Here is a 19,739-nt window from a genome sequence, read left to right as displayed (position 1 = left end):
ACTCAGTCTCCTTGTCTTTCCCATTCTTCAGTTCATCATTTTACTGGAAACTGGAGAAACTTTACAGGAAAGGACTCATCTCCACAGCACACCAGGCATGGGCTGAATTTCTCCCTGGACAAGCCATGGTCTAGATGCTGAGGAAGTCCAGTGAAAGGCCTCAAACACCCTGCTTCTCATTACTCACTCAAGAGGCTTACAGTCACCTCTGAGTTACTCAGCCACAAATACTATTTTATTCATTTTGAACAAAAGTAAGGACTGACAATATTGACTTATGTCTAAACTCCTTTCTCCCTGAAAACAGAGCCAATTAAGAACCCTTTCCACCATTTTGTGTTCCATGAAATGGCTTATTGAAAAAATCTCTTTTCCCCATATGACTTAGACAAAACTCATGAATACTTGCCCCTCTCCCCCAGTTTATCTATAACAAGGCCAGACATAGACCCTCCAAATTCCTGTTCTTTGTTTTGTAAGTGATTGAACTGTTTGTACAGACCAATGGGAACAATACCTGGTACCTTTACTTGACCAAATTTTACTTAGGCATCTCTATCTTCCCCCAGGCCACCCTCAGCTGAACCTGCATACACTCCCTCCTTAAAGGCCCATTCTTTAAAGAAAAAAACATTCCAGGGTCAGCTATCTATTCTCCATGCTCTTTGATCCCACTTCCCCATACTCTGTTCTTCTAGGCTTACTCATGTCTGCCTTTAAAATAAAAAACGCTTTCCTGCTTGACCTTTGAAACACTTGCTGAGGTTCTTGCTTTTGCAATAACCCTTTCCTCCTCTTGACATAATCCTTTGGAATAAATTCTCTTATTGACAAAGTCCAATTTTTTTTAACTTTGATAGATTTAATAAAGTTTAGGAGGTACCCAAACATGTTTTAGGGCCAAACCTGTTTTTCTGATTTCTTACTCAGTTACCCACATCCCCAGGAGTTTTACTTTAGTATATTTAGGAGAAAAATGCTGCATTCACTGAGGATGGAGTGAGTACCAGAATAAAACTCTTCTTGCTGCCCCTTTTCTTTAGGATGATTTGCGGGAGCAGTAAGAGTGTGACAACCAGATATAATTATAAATCAGGAGGCATTTGGTTCCAGTGGAAGGACAAAAAGATAAAGAACCAATGATGCCGGCGCCGCGGCTCACTAGGCTAATCCTCCGCCTTGCGGCGCCGGTACACCGGGTTCTAGTCCCGGTCGGGGCGCCAGATTCTGTCCCGGTTGCCCCTCTTCCAGGCCAGCTCTCTGCTGTGGCCAGGGAGTGCAGTGGAGGATGGCCCAAGTACTTGGGCCCTGCACCCCATGGGAGACCAGGAAAAGCACCTGGCTCCTGCCATCGGATCAGCGCGATGCGCCGGCCACAGTGTGCCGGCCGCAGCGGCCATTGGAGGGTGAACCAACGGCAAAGGAAGACCTTTCTCTCTGTCTCTCTCTCTCACTGTCCACTCTGCCTGTCAAAAAAAAAAAAAAAAAGAACCAGCCGGCGCCGCGGCTCACTAGGCTAATCCTCCGCCTAGCGGCGCCGGCACACCGGGTTCTAGTCCCGGTTGGGGCACCGGATTCTGTCCCGGTTGCCCCTCTTCCAGGCCAGCTCTCTGCTGTGGCCAGGGAGTGCAGTGGAGGATGGCCCAGGTGCTTGGGCCCTGCACCCCATGGGAGACCAGGAAAAGCACCTGGCTCCTGGCTCCTGGCTCCTGCCACCGGATCAGCGCGGTGCGCCGGCCGCAGCGCGCCGGCCGCGGCGGCCATTGGAGGGTGAACCAACGGCAAAGGAAGACCTTTCTCTCTGTCTCTCTCTCTCACTGTCCACTCTGCCTGTCAAAAAATAAAATAAAAAAAAGAACCAATGATAACAGGTGCAACAACAGCCAAAATATAAGTGAAATGACCTCTTCACTTACAGATGAGTTCCAGGTTCCAAACACCTGCCATCCGCAGAGGTGGCTTTAATGCATTAGACCAAGGGAAGGGGACCTTTTTTCAGCCAAGGGCTATTTGGATATTTATAACATCCTTCATAGGCCATACAAAATAATCAACTTAAAAATGAGGCTGCTGTAGATTTGTTGAATTTCAAGGCCCATCTGCAGTTACCTTGGCAGGGCCAGACCAAATGATTTTATGGGCCTTACCTGGCTGTGTGCTAGAGATTCTCCACCCCGTAGTAGAGAATAAACAAACATATATAAGTTCTGGGAAGGGATTATTTCTGTAAAGGAGTTTTAGATTTTGTAAAAGCCTACTCCACATCACAGAAATGTCATGGTGCATGTCCATAGTCCTGAACTCTCACCTCTAGGATTTTTTTTTTTTTTTAGGTTTTTATTTATCTAGAAGGCAGAGTCACAGAGAGATCTTCCATATTCTTTTTTTTTTTTTTTTTTTTTCACCAGAATGAGAGGTATAGAGGAAGAGGTTTTTAGTTGCAACGTGAGTGCTATCCTGCCAGGTGGATCAGCTTTATTCTTGAGGCACCACTCTTGCCCCCCTAGATAACCACCCCCACCCCTGCTCCCATGTAGGTGATAATTGAGCTATTCTTGGGAAATATGTGTATCAAATTACTGCGACTGTTTTGAGAGAAGGAAAATCCCATCTGTTTCTGCCTGTGCCTCCAGGGGGAGGCCAGCATCATTTTTAGAATAGGTACCCACACTAACATTTTCCTGATTGTCCTTCATTTTTCATGGCTAAGTACCTTAGCAAAACTAAACTAAATAGTCAGTTCCCAAAATACCCTCAATACTTGGAAATGAAGGGGCTAGGAATTCCACAACTGGTCCCTTATTCATCTCTATATTATTACTGTTTCATTTGATGTCCTTAATCTACAGCTGTGTCACTCTGAATGCCTGCCTCTTCACCTCTATCACCTCCCTAGTACTTGCTGCCCTGACTTATGAGAAGCCAGGGGATATTTCCAAGGGGTCTCATGGGCACAGACCAGTCTGCTCACTAAAGCTGGCAGTATGGGGGCTGGCACTGTGGCGTAGCAGGTAAAGCTGCTGCCTGCAGTGCCAGCATCCCATATGGGCGCTGGTTCAAGTCCTGGCTGCTCCACTTCCAATTCAGCTCTCTGCTATGGCCTGGGAAAGCAGAAGATGGCCCAAGTCTTTGGGCTCCTGCACCCACGTGGGAGACCCGGAATAAACTCTTGGCTCCTGGCTTCGGATCAGCTCAGCTCTACCCGTTGCAGCCAACTGGGGTGTGAACCAGCAGATGGAAGACCTCTCTCTGCCTCTCCTTCTCTCTCTGTTGGCAGGAATATTGAGGTCTGTCACTGTTAAAAGCTTCGAGGTTATTTCTGGACTTGTGTTTTTACTCAGCTTTTGCTAAGGAATATGTCAGAATGAATGATGGGACCAGAGAGAACACTTCCCAGTAGCCATTCTAAAAGCAAAAGGGCTCAGGGCCAGTGTGGTAAAGCAGGTAAAGCTGCTGCTTGCAATGCCAGCATTCCATAAGGGCACCAGTTCATGTCCTGGCTGCTCTACTTCCGATCCAGCTCCCTGCTAATGGCCTGGGAAAAGCAGCAGAGAATGGTGCAAGTGCTTGGGCTCCTGCCACCCACATGAGAGTCCTGAAGGAAGCTCCTGGCTTTGGACTGGCCCAGCCCCAGCTATTGCAGCCATCTGGGGAGTAAACCAGTAGGTGGAGGACCCTTCTCTCTAGCTCTTTCAAATAAATAAACCTTTAAAAAAATAAATAAAAATAAAAGCAAAGGGCCTGCCATTGGAAAAAATGCAGAGGAAGGAATATATCCCTGGGGTCTCCCCATCAGGAAGCTCCTAGGAAGTCTTTTATCCCTAAAGTCTGAGAGGTGTGTTGACCATGACCTGTTAACTGGAAGTTGCATTTTTTAATCTTTGTGATATATGTATAAGTGAAAGAATGGTTTGCAAAACCATTCTTAGCTTTCTACCTGCAATTCACTCTATTTTCCATTATATTCTGTTGTATACTATTTCTTGTTTAGGGGGGAAAAAAAAACTTCTGTTCATGATTCACAAAACAGAGTTCACCATTCACAGGAGTGTGGGTCCCTGCATTAAATTGGCTAGCAAGTCAGGTAGGCCTTTGCTAAACCTGGAGTCCCTCTGATGCAAAGGGTTATTGTACAAACTTTTTTTCTGCTACTGTTTCTGCCATCCGTGGTTTCTTTGCTTTGCCCTTCTCTTCAGCCTTTTGGTTTATAACTGAACCTCCTGGTCACGCCTCCACAGTCTGGTTTTTCGAAGTTTTTTACATGGTATACACTATTAACCTTAAAAAACAATCCTAAATAAAGCAAAGAAAAAGAATGTAGTTTATCCCAGTCACCTTCTTTCTAACCCTGGCCCCAGCCAATGTCACAGCATTGTCTTTTTTTCTAAACTTGCTCATATGCATGTATAATTCCTAGGAAAGGGGAGATCTTCATGGGAAAGCAGTAGTGTGGAGTTAGTTGTTCAAGTAGCTATCTTGGCTCCTGCAAAGTCTTTCCAATACCTAAAACCCTTCTGCAAATTAAGAGACTGTACTGACCATTGATGCTATTCTTTTCACTCTCGGCTCTCCTTTCTACCTTTTCCCCAAAGTGATGCTTTTTCCCCCCTCATAGAATACTAACCATGCAAAACAACCCAGATAGCAGAAGACAGGTGAATGGGGTATCTGCCCACTACTCCCAGCAAATACTGTGCATCAGTGTAATGTCTGTGGAGTGGGGGTATTCCTGAAAAGGAACTGGGGTGTGGGTTGGGCTTTAAAGCCTTTTCCCTTGCAAGTCTGTCCTAGACTTTATGCTGCTCTGTACGTCATGAGGTTACTTTTCCAGCTGCTGCTGCTGCTGCCATCATCATTAGTTCTCTTTATGGAACCACATGCTTGCTTAAAATGTCCTTTATGATGTTTTTCTTACAGATATGTCAGGCAGGACTGTCACTGACTTGACATCTGTAAATACCAGGGTACTTCATAAGTTTATTTTGGTACAAAAGATTTTGACATCCTATATGTGAGGGAATCCTATAAATTTCATGGAAGATGCATTTTGTAAAAACATTATTCATGGATTCAAATTTTTATCCACCAAAATACACAACTTTTAATTCTATTTGTCCGTGAACTTTCTGGAGTACCCTTGAATATACATTTAAATATATAAAAATATACTCAGTAATATATACCTTTCCTATGTCTTCATTTTACAAATATGGATTAGTTAAGCAATTTACCCAGGGTCATATAATTTATTAATTGATAAACTGAAACTCTCATTGTTTTCCTGAGCTTGTAACTTCCTTTTGAAAACACATGCTAGATTCATGGAGTTTAATGAAGTGCTTAATATCCAAAAGGCCATATCCCTCCCCTGTGAGAATACTCAGAAATTTATTTTATATAAATACCTATTTTAGTTTTCAAAGATAAAATATAAAATTAAATCACATACTGGTTTTCTGATTGTTCCAAAATACAAAATTAAATCATAAATTGAAAAATATTTATAATATCCTCTGGATGTTCTTTTTCTTCTCCCATTATCCTTTTTTCTGTATATTTTAAGAGGTTTTTTTTTTTTTTCCAGGGAAGGGGCTACCTTCAAAGTATGATTTAATTTAAATATGTAGAATACTTATTGTTATGAACTGAATTCTGGCTCCCCTCAAATTCAGATGTTCAGATTCTAACCCCCAGTATCTGAGTACATGACTGTAATTGGAGATAGGCCTTTAAAGAGGTAATTAATTTACAGTGAGTTTATATGAGTGAGTCTTCATCCAGTATGACTAGTGTCCTTCTAAAAGGAGGCAATTAGGTTACAGACATGTGCATGTATGGAGGAAAGACCATGTGAGTACAAAGTAAGAAGGAACCCATCTGCAAGCTAAGGAGAGAAGCCTGGGAAGAAACCAAACCTGCCAACACCTTCATTTTGGACGTCTAGCCTCCATTACTATGAGCAAATAAAGTTCTGTTGTTTACCCAGTCTTTGGTATTTTGTTATGGCAGACCTAGCAAATGACAGGGCTCCTATGCATTTTCTGTGTAATGTTTTATTTTAGCATTTGTACTGTCCAAGTGCAAAATATGCATGGTTTTTATTTGAAGCTATGTTCCTTTATACCTAGACCCTTCTGTGCTTTACCTTCAGATCCCCTTTGCTCTTTTACCTAGAGCACCTCACAAAACAACCTTGGAAACAAAAGACGAAAAAAGTGATAGCCAAATCCATAGAAAGCCTCTACTACCCTTTCCCCAGATCCCTCAAAAATAATGCAGGTTGTTTCTCTTTTAATCATACTCAAGGATAATTCCTAGGAGTTTGAAGTATTAGATAAGAGGACAGACAATGGGGTTGGTCATGAAAGCAGTGGCTTGAGACCTTTCAAAGTCTTGCCAAAGACCTAAAGCCAATCTGTGAGACAAGAGTTTAATGTCACCAAGTTGCTGTTCTTCGTGGTGTTGCTGCTCTCATAACTGTTTCCTTCTTTGACTTTTCTTTGCTAGTCCATATTTATAGTTAGACTCCTCCAAGAGTCACCCTTAGGGCTCCTGTCTTTCTCCTTTTACCCATTGCACTAAGAAAATATCAAATAATTCTCAAACAGAATGAAGTAGAGACTCTTTAGTTGGAAAAATATAAATGCAGACAGAAATAAGTAACCCAGGAGGGCTTTAGCATAGGATCCCTGATTTTTCTTGCAATCCAAGAGTTAATTAATGAATTTGGCTGTGCCCTGTGGCATAGACCACTGAGAATATATCTGTAGCTGAACACGTTGAGTTTATTACTCATTGTATCAAAGTAGAATAAACAATGGGAATGTTGATTGTTTTCAGTAAGATATTGGGGAGACTTTACTACAGAACTTGGGCTTATGGGACCAGCGTTGTGGCACAGCAGGTTAGACCACTGCCTGCATTGCTAGCATCGCATATTTTAATGCCAGTTCAAGTCCTAGCTGCTCTTCCTATCTAGCTCCCTACTAATGCACCTGGGAAAGCAGCAGAAGATGGCCCAAGTACCTGGGCCCCTACCACCCACCTGGGAGACCTGAATGGAATTCCAGGTTTCTAGCTGCATACTGGCCCAGCCCTAGCTGTTGCTGTCATTTGGGGAGGGAACCAGCAGATGGAAGATCTCTCTATCTTTCCCTCCCTCACTCTGACACTGCTTTTCAAATAAACAAAAAACTTGGGCTTCTGCTAGGTGATTTGGGAGGGTTTAGGGAAGCAGGATTGGACTGGAAGCTATCGGAGTGAGGATTATTCTATAATTGGGTATCTCAATACATTTTATCTATAGGGAGGGCTGACTAGTATGAAGCTAATGGTATACTTGGAAGTAGGAGTTAACTCATTTTAACTGAGAGAAAAAGTTTGGTATTTTGTGAATTGCACAATGAACTTGTTTTTGTATATGCTTACAGAAATTTATAGTCTTGTTTTGTCTCATTTCCTCATAGACTCAGGATGACCTGGTCTGATGTTAGTGTTTTATGAGATGTTCATATCCAACAGGAGGATAACAAGGCCTTGCAGTGAGTACCAGGCAGACCTCTAACAAGTGTCAAACCAGTTCTTGAATGTCAGGGGCTGGCTTTTTCTTTCTTGAGTCAAAAAATAATATAATGAACCAACCATTCAATCCAAGTGTTAACAGTAACCTTTTAACCTCTACTGTGTGTTGCCCCCTGCCCTGTTTTATCCCCTTGCCTCATTCCAAGACCTAATTGCCATCCTAAATTTTCTGATTGTTATCTTACTTTATAAAAAATCTCATCTGTTGGCCGGCGCCGCGGCTCACTTGGCTAATCCTCCACCTGCGGCATCAGCACTCCGGGTTCTAGTCCCGGTTGGAGCGCCGGATTCTGTCCCAGTTGCTCTTCTTCCAGTCCAGCTCTCTGCTGTGGCCCGGGAAGGCAGTGAAGGATGGCCCAAGTGCTTGGGCCCTGCACCCGCATGGGAGACCAAGAAGAAGCACCTGGGTCCTGGCTTCGGTTCGGCACAGCGCTGGCCGCAGCGCACCCGCCATAGCGGCCATTTAGGGGGGTGAACCAACGGAAAAAGGAAGACCTTTCTCTCTCTCTCTCTCTCTCTCTCTCTCTCCCTCCCTCCCTCCATCCCTCCCTCACTCTCACTCTCACTCTCACTCTCACTGTCTAACTCTGCCTGTCAAAAAAAAAAAAAAAATCTCATCTGTAGGGCCAGCACTGTGGTGCAGCCGGTTAAAAGTCCAGCCTGCAGTGCCAGTCTCCCATATGGTCTCTGGTTCGAGTCCCAGCTGCTCCACTTCCGATCCAGCTCCCTGCTAATGTGCCTGGGAAAGCAGATGAGGATGACCCAAGCCCTTGGGCCCTCACTCACATAGGAGACCTGGAAGAAGCTCCTGGCTCCTAGCTTCAGATTGGCTCAGTTCTGACCATTGCAGCCATTTCAGGGGTGAACCAGCAGATGAAATACCTCTCTTTCTCTCTGTCTCCACATCTCTCTGTGACTCTGTCTTTCAAATAATAAAATAAATCTTAAATCTCATCTGTAAATCTCATACTGTATGATTTACATGTTTTGAACTTACATTGTTCAATAAATAAGAGTACTGTGCCATATGTATATTTTGGGGACTTAGTTTTCTCTTACATTATTATTACTATGATCAGTCTATATTGTGTGGTTCTAGTTCATTTCTTTACATTGTATAATAGTTCATTGTGTCACTATATTTTCTTGATCTATTCTCTTAGGGATTTGTGGGGTTTGTTTTGAAGCCTTATTTATTTTATTTGAAAGGCAGAGTTACAGAGAGAGGAAGGGAGGGAGCAAGAGATCTTCCATCAGTTGGTTCACTCCCCAGCTGGCTGAAGCCAGGAGCCTGGAACTCCAAACAGGTCTCCTACATAGGTAGTAGGGGCCTAAACACTGAGGCCATCCTCCACTGCTTTCCCAGGCACATTAATAAGCAGGGAGCTGGACTGGAAGTGAAGTAGCCCTTTCTCAGACTGGCACTCATATGGGACACCTATGTTGCAAGTGGTGGCTTAACCCACTATGCCACAATGCCGGCCTGTAAAATTTGTGTTCTTTTGAATGTTTTTGCCTTTACAAATAGTGCCAATGCAGATTTTCTTATGGATTCCTCTTCTCTATGTGCAACTAGGAGAGAAATTGCTAGTTCATACATTTGTGGATTTCAGCTCTGGAAAATAGTGTCAAATTGCTTTTCAGTGAGATTGTACAAATCTACAGTCCTACCAGCAGTGTATAAGAGAGCCCAGTGACCCATATCCTTTTTCACACTTGATATTATCATGTTAATTTTTTAATCAAATATATGTAAAGTGGCTCATTTTAATCATGATTTACTTCTCTCTGATTACTAAGAAGAGTTTCATTTCAGATTTTGTATTGAATTTTGTATTTTTTATGATTAGAGCTTTCTTTATGCTTTTAAGAAATCTTTCTGTACTCTAAGGTCTCCTTAAAGTTTAAAAGTCTTGCTTTTACATTTAACTTCTTAATCTGTTTGGAGTGGATTTTCACTTAAAAATTATGGACAGCCAGTTTTTTCAGCCCCACTTGCTGAACAATCCGTCATTTCCCTAGTGGTCTTCAGTACTTCCTGTGTTTTATAAATCAAACTTCCATCTGTGCATGTTTCTATTTCTGGGTTGTCTGGTAGTCCATTTTTCTATCCCTTTTCTCAGTTTTTATATGTAGTATTTTAAAAGATATATTATCTATTTTTTTTTTCTGCATAACAGAATTTAGCTTTATACACAGGCCCCATCCAGCACTCAGCCCTTCATTAGCTTTGCCACGATGATGCATTCTCCTGTGGTGGGGGTAGATCAGGAACTGGCAGGGAGGGGCCCATGGCCATCCATAAGGTGTGAGAATGAGTCTTATCTGTTGAGGTTTCTGTGTCCTGCTCTCTATTGGCCCCCCACAGTGATGGGTACCCTCCACTCTGTCACTGGCCCCCTGACCTTCTCTTCCTCACTGCAGTCCAGCTTTGAGGTCCTGGTTAGAGAAAATTTATCCTTCTTCCAAGTTTCTCCATTCTGTTGTTGCTAAAAGGAAATTCTTGGAGCTTGTATTTTAGAACATGTATCCTTAGGTATTATTCTGCTTCCCTCATTTGATCTTCATTTATGCTGCCATTGCATCATCATCAATCATTGCAGATCCATAGCTGAAAACTATTGTTGATGAGGACTGTATATGAAATACAACAGAGGTGTACGTTCCAGAGCAGGGCTGTGTGTATTCTGGCTCTAAGGATGGCACAACTCAATGGTGGCTTGAGGGTAGGGCCTTGGCCCCTGCCCATGCAGCCCAAGGCCAGCTCACATGTCCTGGACAGGAAAGTGGCAGCAGCACAAGCCAACCTACCACTAACTCTTTTTCATTAAGCTTTTAATTAGACAAAATTTCTAGCATATATATAGAGAGAAAATGTAATGATCACCCTAATCCCTGTCAGCTTCAATAATTATCAGGCCATGGCCAATATCATTTCATCTCCAAGGCTATTTGAAAATTTGGGAAAATGGAACTAAAGGGTAAGTTTATTGGGGCTGGTATTGTGGTGTAACATGTTAGGCTGCCTGCGATGCCAGCATCCCATCTGGGTGCCAGTTCAAGTCCCAGCTGTTCCACTTCCCATCCAGCTCCCTGCTAATATGCCTGGGAAGGCAGCAGAAGATGGTCTGAGTATTTGGGCCCCTGCTACCCACGAGGGAGATCCAGAGGAAGCTCCTGCCTCCTGGCTTCAGCCTGTCTCTTGGGGCCATTTGGGGAGTAAACCAATGGATGGAAGATTCTCTCTTTATCTGTCTCTCTCTCTCCTATGAACATTTTGAAGACCCCTTGTATACTCCCACCAGACTTCACTTGCTCTTATCCTAGATTAGTTTAAAGCAAACTCCAAACATCATATCTTTTTATCTGTAAATATTGAGTATGTATCTCTAGACAATAAGAGATCTTAGGAAAACATAATTACAGTACTGTTGTCAAACATGCACTATTAAATGTTTTCTCAAATACATAGTCAATACTGAGACTTTCATCTAAAATATTTTTTGTTTGAGTTAGGACCCAAATAATGTGTATGTCTTGGTATTAGCTGATACCTTTCCATTTCTTAGTTCTCCTGAGATGACTTAAACAGTCAATAAGAACACAAATAACTTAAAAATAGAGGGAAAGATCTGTATGGCCACCTTATCAAAGACGATACAGAGGTGGCAAAAACAAAAAATTAGATGATGTTCAACACCATAAGTCATTAGATATTGCCAATTGGAATAACAAATATCCATCATATGGATGTATATTTAGCTTACCCATTCACCTATTGAAGGCCATCTTGGTTGCTTCCAAGGTCTGACAATTATGTAATCACCAACTTCTCTGGTACCACTCTGGTTCAAGCCACTGTCATTTCTTGACTAGATTATTGAAATATTTTTACTAGAATCCCTGATTCACCTGTCTATTTTCAACATGCCGTCTGGAGTATGCTCTTAAAAGATGTTAGATAATGTTATTTCTGTTTAAAGTCTAGTTTTATTCATAGTAAAACTAAATCCTCGTGTGGATTATTTAAGTTTTAAGGGCCCTGGTATTGTTAGAGAGTTGCTCATTATATACCATTATTTATGATTTATGTGTGAGTATATTTTCTCAACTAGTACCTCATGCTTATTCCTTACCTCTGCTGTCGTATTAAATGCCCTTTTTTCAGATTGTCTTTCAAAAAAGCATACCTCCTATTCTCTGCATTCTCTGATGTTTTCTGTGAGTACACTAGGTTTTACTGTAGTAACAACCAATCTCCAAATCCTTGAGGCCTATTGAAGAAATAGTTCATTTATTATTCATGCTGTGTATTCATTGAGATTTGGCTGGAGAGTCTGTTCTATGACTTCCTCACTCCAGAACTCGGGCTTCATTCTGGAACCTTGCCAGTTGTGAGAGAATGTGGTGAAGCTTACTCTTGAAGGTTTTGCCAAGAGCTGATAAGTGTTATTTCTGCTCAAATTCCTTTGGCTAAAGCAAGTCATGTGATGCACATACCTTCAGAGGGGAATGGATAAATGCAATCCTACTGTGTTCCCAGAAATACAGGACCAGAATACAAATAGTCTTAATGACTATTGCTATTTGATCTTGCTAAGTCCTAGCATGATTTTTAAAGTTGATGCTATCCTGTCAGCTTCCCAATGGGCACTTACACCTAGGATTTTCTTTTTAAGTCCCTAGTGTTCCTTTAGAATCAGATTTTCTTTTTTTCTTTTTTTTAAAATCTATTTGAAAGGGAGAGAGAGAGAGAGAGAGAGGTCTTCCATCTACTGGTTCACTCCCAAAATGGCCACAGTGGCTGGAGCTGGGCTGGTCCAAAGCTAAGAGCTAGGAGCTCTCTTCCAAATCTCCCACATGGGCTGCTGGGGCTGCTTTCCCAGGCACATTAGCAGGAACCTGGATCAGAAGTGGAGCACTCAGGTCTCGAACCTGCACCCATATGGGATGCCGGTGTCACAGGCTTCACCTACTATGCCACAACGCTGATGCTTAGCATCTAATTTTCTTTGTCCTGGGATAGTAATTAAGTCTTTATTCACTTGCATTCTTTCCCATATTTTTGTTCTGTTAATACCTGAAAAGTAATATTGTATTCTTTTGGAAAAAGTTTTTAGATTTTTAACAGACATATAAAAACAGTCATATTTATTGAATGTTATGTGATGTTTTGTCATGTGTATACATTATTAATATCCAGTTAGCATATATACATGTATCCTTTTAAACATTCAACATTTCTTTATAGTGTATATATCCTGGGTCCGGTGCTGTGGCGTAGTGGGTTAACGCCCTGGCCTGCAGTGTCAGCATCCCATATGGGCGCTGGTTCGAGACCTGGCTGCTCCACTTCCAATCCAACTCTTTGCTATGGCCTGGAAAAGCAGTGGAAGATGGCCCAAGTCTTTGGGCCCCTGCACCCATGTGGGAGACCCAGAAGAAGCTCCTGGCTCCTGGCTTCAGATGGGCACAGCTCTGGCCGTTGTGGCCAATTGGGGAATGAACCGTCAGATGGAGGACCTCTCTCTCTCTCTCTCTCTCTCTCTCTCTGCCTCTCCTCTCTCTGTGTAACTCTGACTTGCAAATAAATAAGTAAATAAATCTTTAAAAAAATATAGTGTATATATCCAATATCCTATCTTCTAGGGAATTTTTTAGAGAAGTATACAGTACATTATCATTCTTCTATCTAGCTATAACCTAGTACCCATTGAGCATCCATTCCTCATTTCACCCTCCCCATTTCTTGCAGCCACCATTATATATAACTTCCATGAGATCACCTACTTTTTTTTTTTTTTTTTTTTTTTTGGACAGGCAGAGTGGACAGTGAGAGAGAGAGACAGAGAGAGAAAGGTCTTCCTTTGCCGTTGGTTCACCCTCCAATGGCCGCCGCTGCAGCCGGCGCACCGCGCTGATCCGATGGCAGGAGCCAGGATCCAGGTGCTTTTCCTGGTCTCCCATGGGGTGCAGGGCCCAAGCACCTGGGCCATCCTCCACTGCACTCCCTGGCCATAGCAAAGAGCTGGCCTGGAAGAAGGGCAACCGGGACAGAACCCGACGCCCCGACCGGGACTAGAACCCGGTGTGCCGGCGCCGCAAGGTGGAGGATTAGCCTATTGAGCCACGGCGCCGGCTCGAGATCACCTACTTTTAAGACTCCACATGAATGAGATCATACAGTGACTTTTTTTTTTTAAGATTTATTTTTTTGAAAGCCAGAGCTAGACAGAGAAATCAGTCTTCTCTCTGCTGGTTCACTCCCCAAGTGGCTGCAGTTGCCAAGGTTGAGCCAGGCTGAAGCCAGGAGCTTCCGCTGGGTCTCCCATGTGGGTGGCAGTGTCCCAGGTACTTGGGCCATTTCCACTGCTTTTCCCGGGCCATTAGCAGGGAGCTGAATCAAAAGTGGAGCAGCTGGGACATGAACCACCACCCATATGGGATGCTGGCATCACAAGCAGTGGCTTTACCTGCTGCATCACAGTGCCGGACCCAGCATTTTCTTAATCCATTCATCAGTGGGTGATACTTAGGTAGTTTCCATTTCCTTGCTGTTGTGACTAATGCTGCAATAAATATGGGAGTACAGATGTCTCTTCAACAGACTTGAATTTCTCTTGGATATATACAGATTGCTGGATCATATGGTAGTTCTATTTTTAGTTTTTGTGAGGAACCTCCCTCTGTTTCCACAATGACCATACTAATTTACATTTCCACCAGCAGTCTGCAAGGGTTTCCTTTCTTCCACATCCTCGCCAACACTTGTTATCTTTTATAGTTTTGATGATAGCCAATCATACTAGAATGAGGTGATACCTTAATATGGTTTTGATTTTCATTTTCCTGATTAGTGATGTTCAGCATTTTTCATGTACCTCTTGGCCATTTGTATGTCTTTGAAGAATATCTGTTTACATGAAATGCTCATGTTTAGTTGGATTGTTTTTTATTTTTGCTATTGAGTTATTTGAGTTCCTTCTATATTATAGATATCAACCTTGTCAAATGTATAGTTTTCAGATATTTTCACCCATTCAGTGGGCTTTCTCTTCACTGCTGATTGTTTCCTTTGCTGTGCAGAAGCTCTTGAGTTTGATGAAATCTCATTTGTCTATTTTTTTATTTCCTGTGCTCGCTGCCCATTCCAATGTCTGCAGCTGTTTTAAAGGTAGGTAGTGTAGTATCTCTTCCTTTATTCTTTTTGCTCAAGATCACTTCGGCTATTCAGGGTCCTTTGTGATTCCATACAAATTTTAGTAGTGTTCTTTCTACTTCTGTAAAAAATATCATTGGAATTTTAATAGGAATTACATTGAATCTGTAAATTGCTTTGGTTTGTATGCATATTTTAATGATATTGATTGTTCCAGTCCAAGAACACAGGTTATCTTGCCATTTGTTTTATTTCTTTCATCAAGGATATATAGTTTTCATTGTACAGATCTTTCACCTCTTTCGTTAGCTTTATTTCTAGGTTATTAATTTATTTGTAGCTATTGGAAATGGGATTTCTTTCCTTTTTTAAAAGATTTATTTATTTATTTGAAAGGCAGAGCTACAGAGAGAGAGGGAGGGAGAGACAGATCTTGCCTCTACTGGTTCACTCCCCAAATGGCTGCAACAGCTGGGGCTGGGCCATGCCAAAGCCAGGAGCCTAGAACTACATCCATTGCCTTCCCAGTCACATTAGCAGGTTAGCTGGATTGGAAGTGGAGCAGCTGGGACTTACCAGCACTCATGGGATGCCAGCATCGCAGTTGGCGTCTTAACCTGCTACACCATGACACTGGCCCTATTTCATTATCACTTAGAATATGCTTTCTATGCCTTTAGCATTCTCAAATCCTTATTGAATCCCAGTAACTCAGATATTTGCTTTTTTCATGCTGTCTTATAATTTCCCTAAGCTTTCTTCATTCCTTTTGATTCTTTTTCTTCTGAGATGATGTGTTTTCCAATAGCCTGTCTTGTAGCTCACTGGCTTTTTGTTCTGTTTGATCTGTTCTGCTCTTGATTCCTTCTATCATGTCTTAAATTTCTCTTAGTGTACTTTTCAGTTGAAAGGTTTCTGCTTCATTTTGTTTAATTACTTCCACCTCTCTATCAAATCTCTCTATTAGAATATTGTTCTTTTGAATTTTGTTGAGTTTCCTTAAAACAGCTATTTTTATATTTTCATCTAAGCATTTAGAAATTTCATTTTCTGGATGGTTGGTTTCTGATACTTTATTTTGCTCTTTAGTTGAGGTCATTGTTTCCTTAAAGTTCCTGATTTACCAGTATACAACATTGTCTGTGCATTGAAGGATCAGTTATAGTAATCTGGCTTCATTTGTGGCCATCCTTCTAGAATTCTCAGCAGTCTGTTCATTTTCTCTGAGCCTACTGATACTTTTGCTATTTAGGGTAGCACCCTAATAGAAGTTTGTCCCAGGTCCATTGTTGATATACTTACTGACTGAATCCTAAAGTACTCCCCAAATGCAGATATCTCCCAAATCTGGAATAGATAACTTGTTCAGTATGCACTGGGGAAGTGCTTTGAGAGGGAGGTACACCCCTAGAAGCTTCTGTGGTCAGTCCAGGCTCTTTGTCCTGTGTTTACCAATGCCACATTGCCAAATCACATCCAGATCCCACAGCCTACCAAGACCGGTACAGTCTGGGTATAGGACCAAAGCTCACTCTACAGTGTTTTGCCTGCTGCTGATGCTCACTGCCTGAAGCAACACTTGCCAGCCACTGGTGATGCTGGCTAGGGCATAAGATTGCTCAACCAGGATCACAAAACTCTGCTTTACCCTGAAGCAGGTCCAGAGACTGTGTCTGCAGTCATTCGTCTAGGGACAAGGACCATTAGGGTCTGCTCAAGGCTGGGTTTTACTAGTCCGGCACTGAATCCTAATAGAGTCCTGTGATTCCTTGCTGTCTGCTTAAGGTTGTAGGAAGAGTGATAGAGGCAGCCCCTCAGCTCTAGAAGCAGGCCCTAAGTGGGTCACACTTGGGTCTGACAGTTACCTGATCCTGTGCATTCCTGAGGATGCCCACCAGGCACGTAAGAACTTGGTTGTGCTATATGCCAAAAGAAATCTTCTCATTAGGGTTCAGGTCTCTGTCTAATACCGGGGTAAGTGCACAGAGAGCCTGTCCACAGGCATTTGCCTAGGGATGGAAACCACTGGGATCTGCTGAGTCCCAAAGACACAGTCCCATGTTCCCCTGCTGTCTATCCAGGGTTGGAGGAGGGTGATAACAGATTGGTCCCAAGCTGGTCACACCCAGGACTCACAATCACAGGTCCCCATGAAGTTTCAGGTTGTCCAGCCCACTCAAGGCTGTCAGTGACCCATGGCAACATGAGTCTGATCAACCAAAGTGCAGGTCTCCACCCAATGCCACGAAAGTCTAGAGGCTCAGTCTATGAGCACTGCCCAGCAAGTAGAGGCCTTTGAGCTTTATCAGGTACCTTGTCTGAGGCACAGCAGGTACAGCTCTGAGCTCCAAGGTGCTGTCCTAAGCTCCTTTTCCTGGCCTTTTCATATGACTGGAGTTTAGCTTTTTACTTGTGGTTGGAGGTCAGGTATTGGAGGCTGCTTGGCTGTTGAGGTTCCAAGTAGTCTACAGGTACTACTGGCCTTGGGGCAGGAGCCAGGGTGCTGTGTCTGGCTGAATATTTTTGCAGGTTGGCCTTAGAGTGAAATTCAGCTCCCTGTCCTCCAAAGTGGGAGGCGTCTTTCCACACCATCTTTCTTGGAGCTGTGGGAGGGATGGCAACAAGAGCAATTCTTTCTTGCTCTCTTCCATGTGAATCTTATGATTATAACAAAACAAGGTACTGTGGTTTCTCACCTGGCTTCTGTAGCTCTTGAAAGGGTGACTTGGCAGCATTGGAGGGGTAGCTGTTCATATTAGTCTCTCTGTGGGGAGGTGGAAGCCAGAGCACCTTACTCAGCTGTCATGTTGGTTCCTTCCCCATAATAATGTACTCTTTTTGTTTTCTTAAGATTTATTTGTTTACTTGAAAGGCAGAGTTACAGAGAAGCAAAGGCAGAGAAAGGGAGAAGTCTTCTATCTGCTGATTTACTCCCCAGATGGCCACAACAGCCAGAGCTGTGCCGATACGAAGCCAGGAGCCTGGAGTTTCTTCCTGGTCTCCCACGTGGGTGCAGGGGCCCAAGGACTTGGGCCATCCTCTACTGCCTTGCCAGGCCATTGCAGAGAGCTGGATCAGAAGTGGAGCAGCCAGGACTCAAACCGGTGCCCATATGGGATGCCAGCACTGCAGGCCGTGGCTTTAGCCACTACACCAGAGCACTGGCCCCAGTAATGTACTCTTAAGTAGTTTGTGATATATAGCTTCCTCAATGGTTGATTTCTTAAAACTTCTTTAGGAGAATCTCATTTAATTGAGTACTATTTAATTATATTAATAAGACCATCTGGGGGCCACCACTGTGGTGCAGTGGGTTAACGCCCTGGCCTGAAGCATTCCATATGGGCACCGATTCAAGAACTGGCTGCTCCACTTCTGATCCAACTCTCTTCTATGGCCTGGGAAAGCAGTAGAAGATGGCCCAAGTCCTTGGGCCCCTGCACCTACGTGGGAGACCCGGAAGAAGTTCCTGGCTCCTGGCTTCGGATCGGCACAGCTCCGGCCATTGCAGCCAACTGGGGAGTGAACCAGTGGATGGAAGACCTCTCTCTCTCTCTCTCTCTGCTTTTCCTCTCTGTGTAACTCTTTCAAATAAAATAAATAAATCTTTTAAAAAAATAAGACTGTCTATTAAAAAGTATTTTTTAAACATTTATTTATTTATTTGAAAGACAGAGTTACAGAGAGGCAGAAGCAGACAGAGAGAGAGTCTTCCATCCAATGGTTCACTCCCCAGATGGCTGCAATGGCCGGAGCTGCGCTGATCCGAAGCCAGGAGCCAGGAGCTTCTTCTAGGTCTCCCACGCAGGTGCAGAGGCCCAAGGACTTGGGCCATCTTCTACTGCTTTCCCAGGACATAGCAAAGAGTTGGATCGGAAGTGGAGCAGCTGGGACTCAAACCGGCGTCCATAAGATATGTCAGCACTGCAGGCAGCAGCTCTACCCACTATGACACAGCACTAGCCCCAAGAGGAGTATTTACTGGACCAGCAAGCATTATTGCTGTAGGGATTTCTAATTTCGATGTTTTCAGCATTTGACAATGTTTTGATCTTTCTGTTTTAAAGGAAGTTCTACACATTCCTTGGTATTAGTTCCTGAGTTTGTTTTATTAGGTACTGTTACTTGGATAGCTTAGCCAGAAGATTTGCCCTTTTTCAGATACAGCTATTAGTACATTCATGGTCTTTATATATGCAGTGGTACAGTGAACAATTAAAGCAATGAGATACCATTTTCTCCTAACAAAAAAGGAAGGAAATGTGTTCCTTGTTAGAATTTAGTAAAAATGGTACATACACCTGTTGCTAGTGGCAGCCAAAATTGGTAGAATCATGATAAAAATAATTTATTCACAAGTGAAGAATTATAGAATTATTCATCTCTGGTGGCCCAGTAATCTCCCTTTTGAGAATTCAGAACTATTTTAAGAAACTAAAATGTTCTGTATCTCAGTATGTTCCTTAAAAACTGAGAAGCAACTTAAGTATTCAAAATGAACAGATATTTTATTCAGTACATAAAGTCACTGATGAATACTGAATGATTTTCCTATGAAATTTTGATAATTATACTTCAGACAGACTCCAACTCTTTGCTTCCTGTGGGATCCAGTGCCTGGCTGGATGATAGAGGAAGTGATAGTTCTGATTTGCATTCATGTGACTATATATGTATCTCTGCTGAAATCTGTTGTGGAAGCTTCTTGTGACAAACATGAAGCACCTAGAAGAGGCTGCTCTGATCTGATTTTTCATGGTGAGGCCTTATTCAGAAGGCCATAGCTATAGTATGTTACGTGGTGCTTACAGAACTAATAGATTCACAGGTGTTCATGTTTCCATGGAATATTAATAGATTCTGATTCAAGTAGGATATTGTTTTTATTTATTTTTTGTTTTTTCTATATATTAGAAATATACCAAGGTACATAAATTAGTTATATAAGTTCATAATACTTTATTTAGCCTTTACTGTAAGCAAATTACTATTTGTGTGC

General features: G+C 42.6%; 1 long non-coding RNA gene across 15 annotated transcripts in view; it reads left to right on the top strand.

Moving 5' to 3' along the window:
- LOC149119652 (uncharacterized) overlaps window positions 1-19,739 on the top strand; it is a 91,753-nt gene that overhangs the window by 43,919 nt on the left and 28,095 nt on the right. For 4 of the 15 annotated variants that reach the window (XR_016228443.1, XR_016228400.1, XR_016228421.1 and 1 more), the window contains one exon: window positions 7,467-7,541. The exons of the other annotated variants lie outside the window; for them this stretch is intronic. This is a non-coding gene — a long non-coding RNA (uncharacterized LOC149119652). The remainder of the gene's footprint in view (window positions 1-7,466; window positions 7,542-19,739) is intronic. 15 annotated transcript variants of the gene reach the window in all.

The sequence above is a fragment of the Oryctolagus cuniculus genome, chromosome X (assembly GCF_051225735.1).
Source record: "Oryctolagus cuniculus isolate XC-2025 breed Fujian yellow rabbit chromosome X, ASM5122573v1, whole genome shotgun sequence".
NCBI classification, from domain to species: Eukaryota; Metazoa; Chordata; class Mammalia; order Lagomorpha; family Leporidae; genus Oryctolagus; species Oryctolagus cuniculus.
This window is presented reverse-complemented; position numbering and strand designations above follow the sequence as displayed.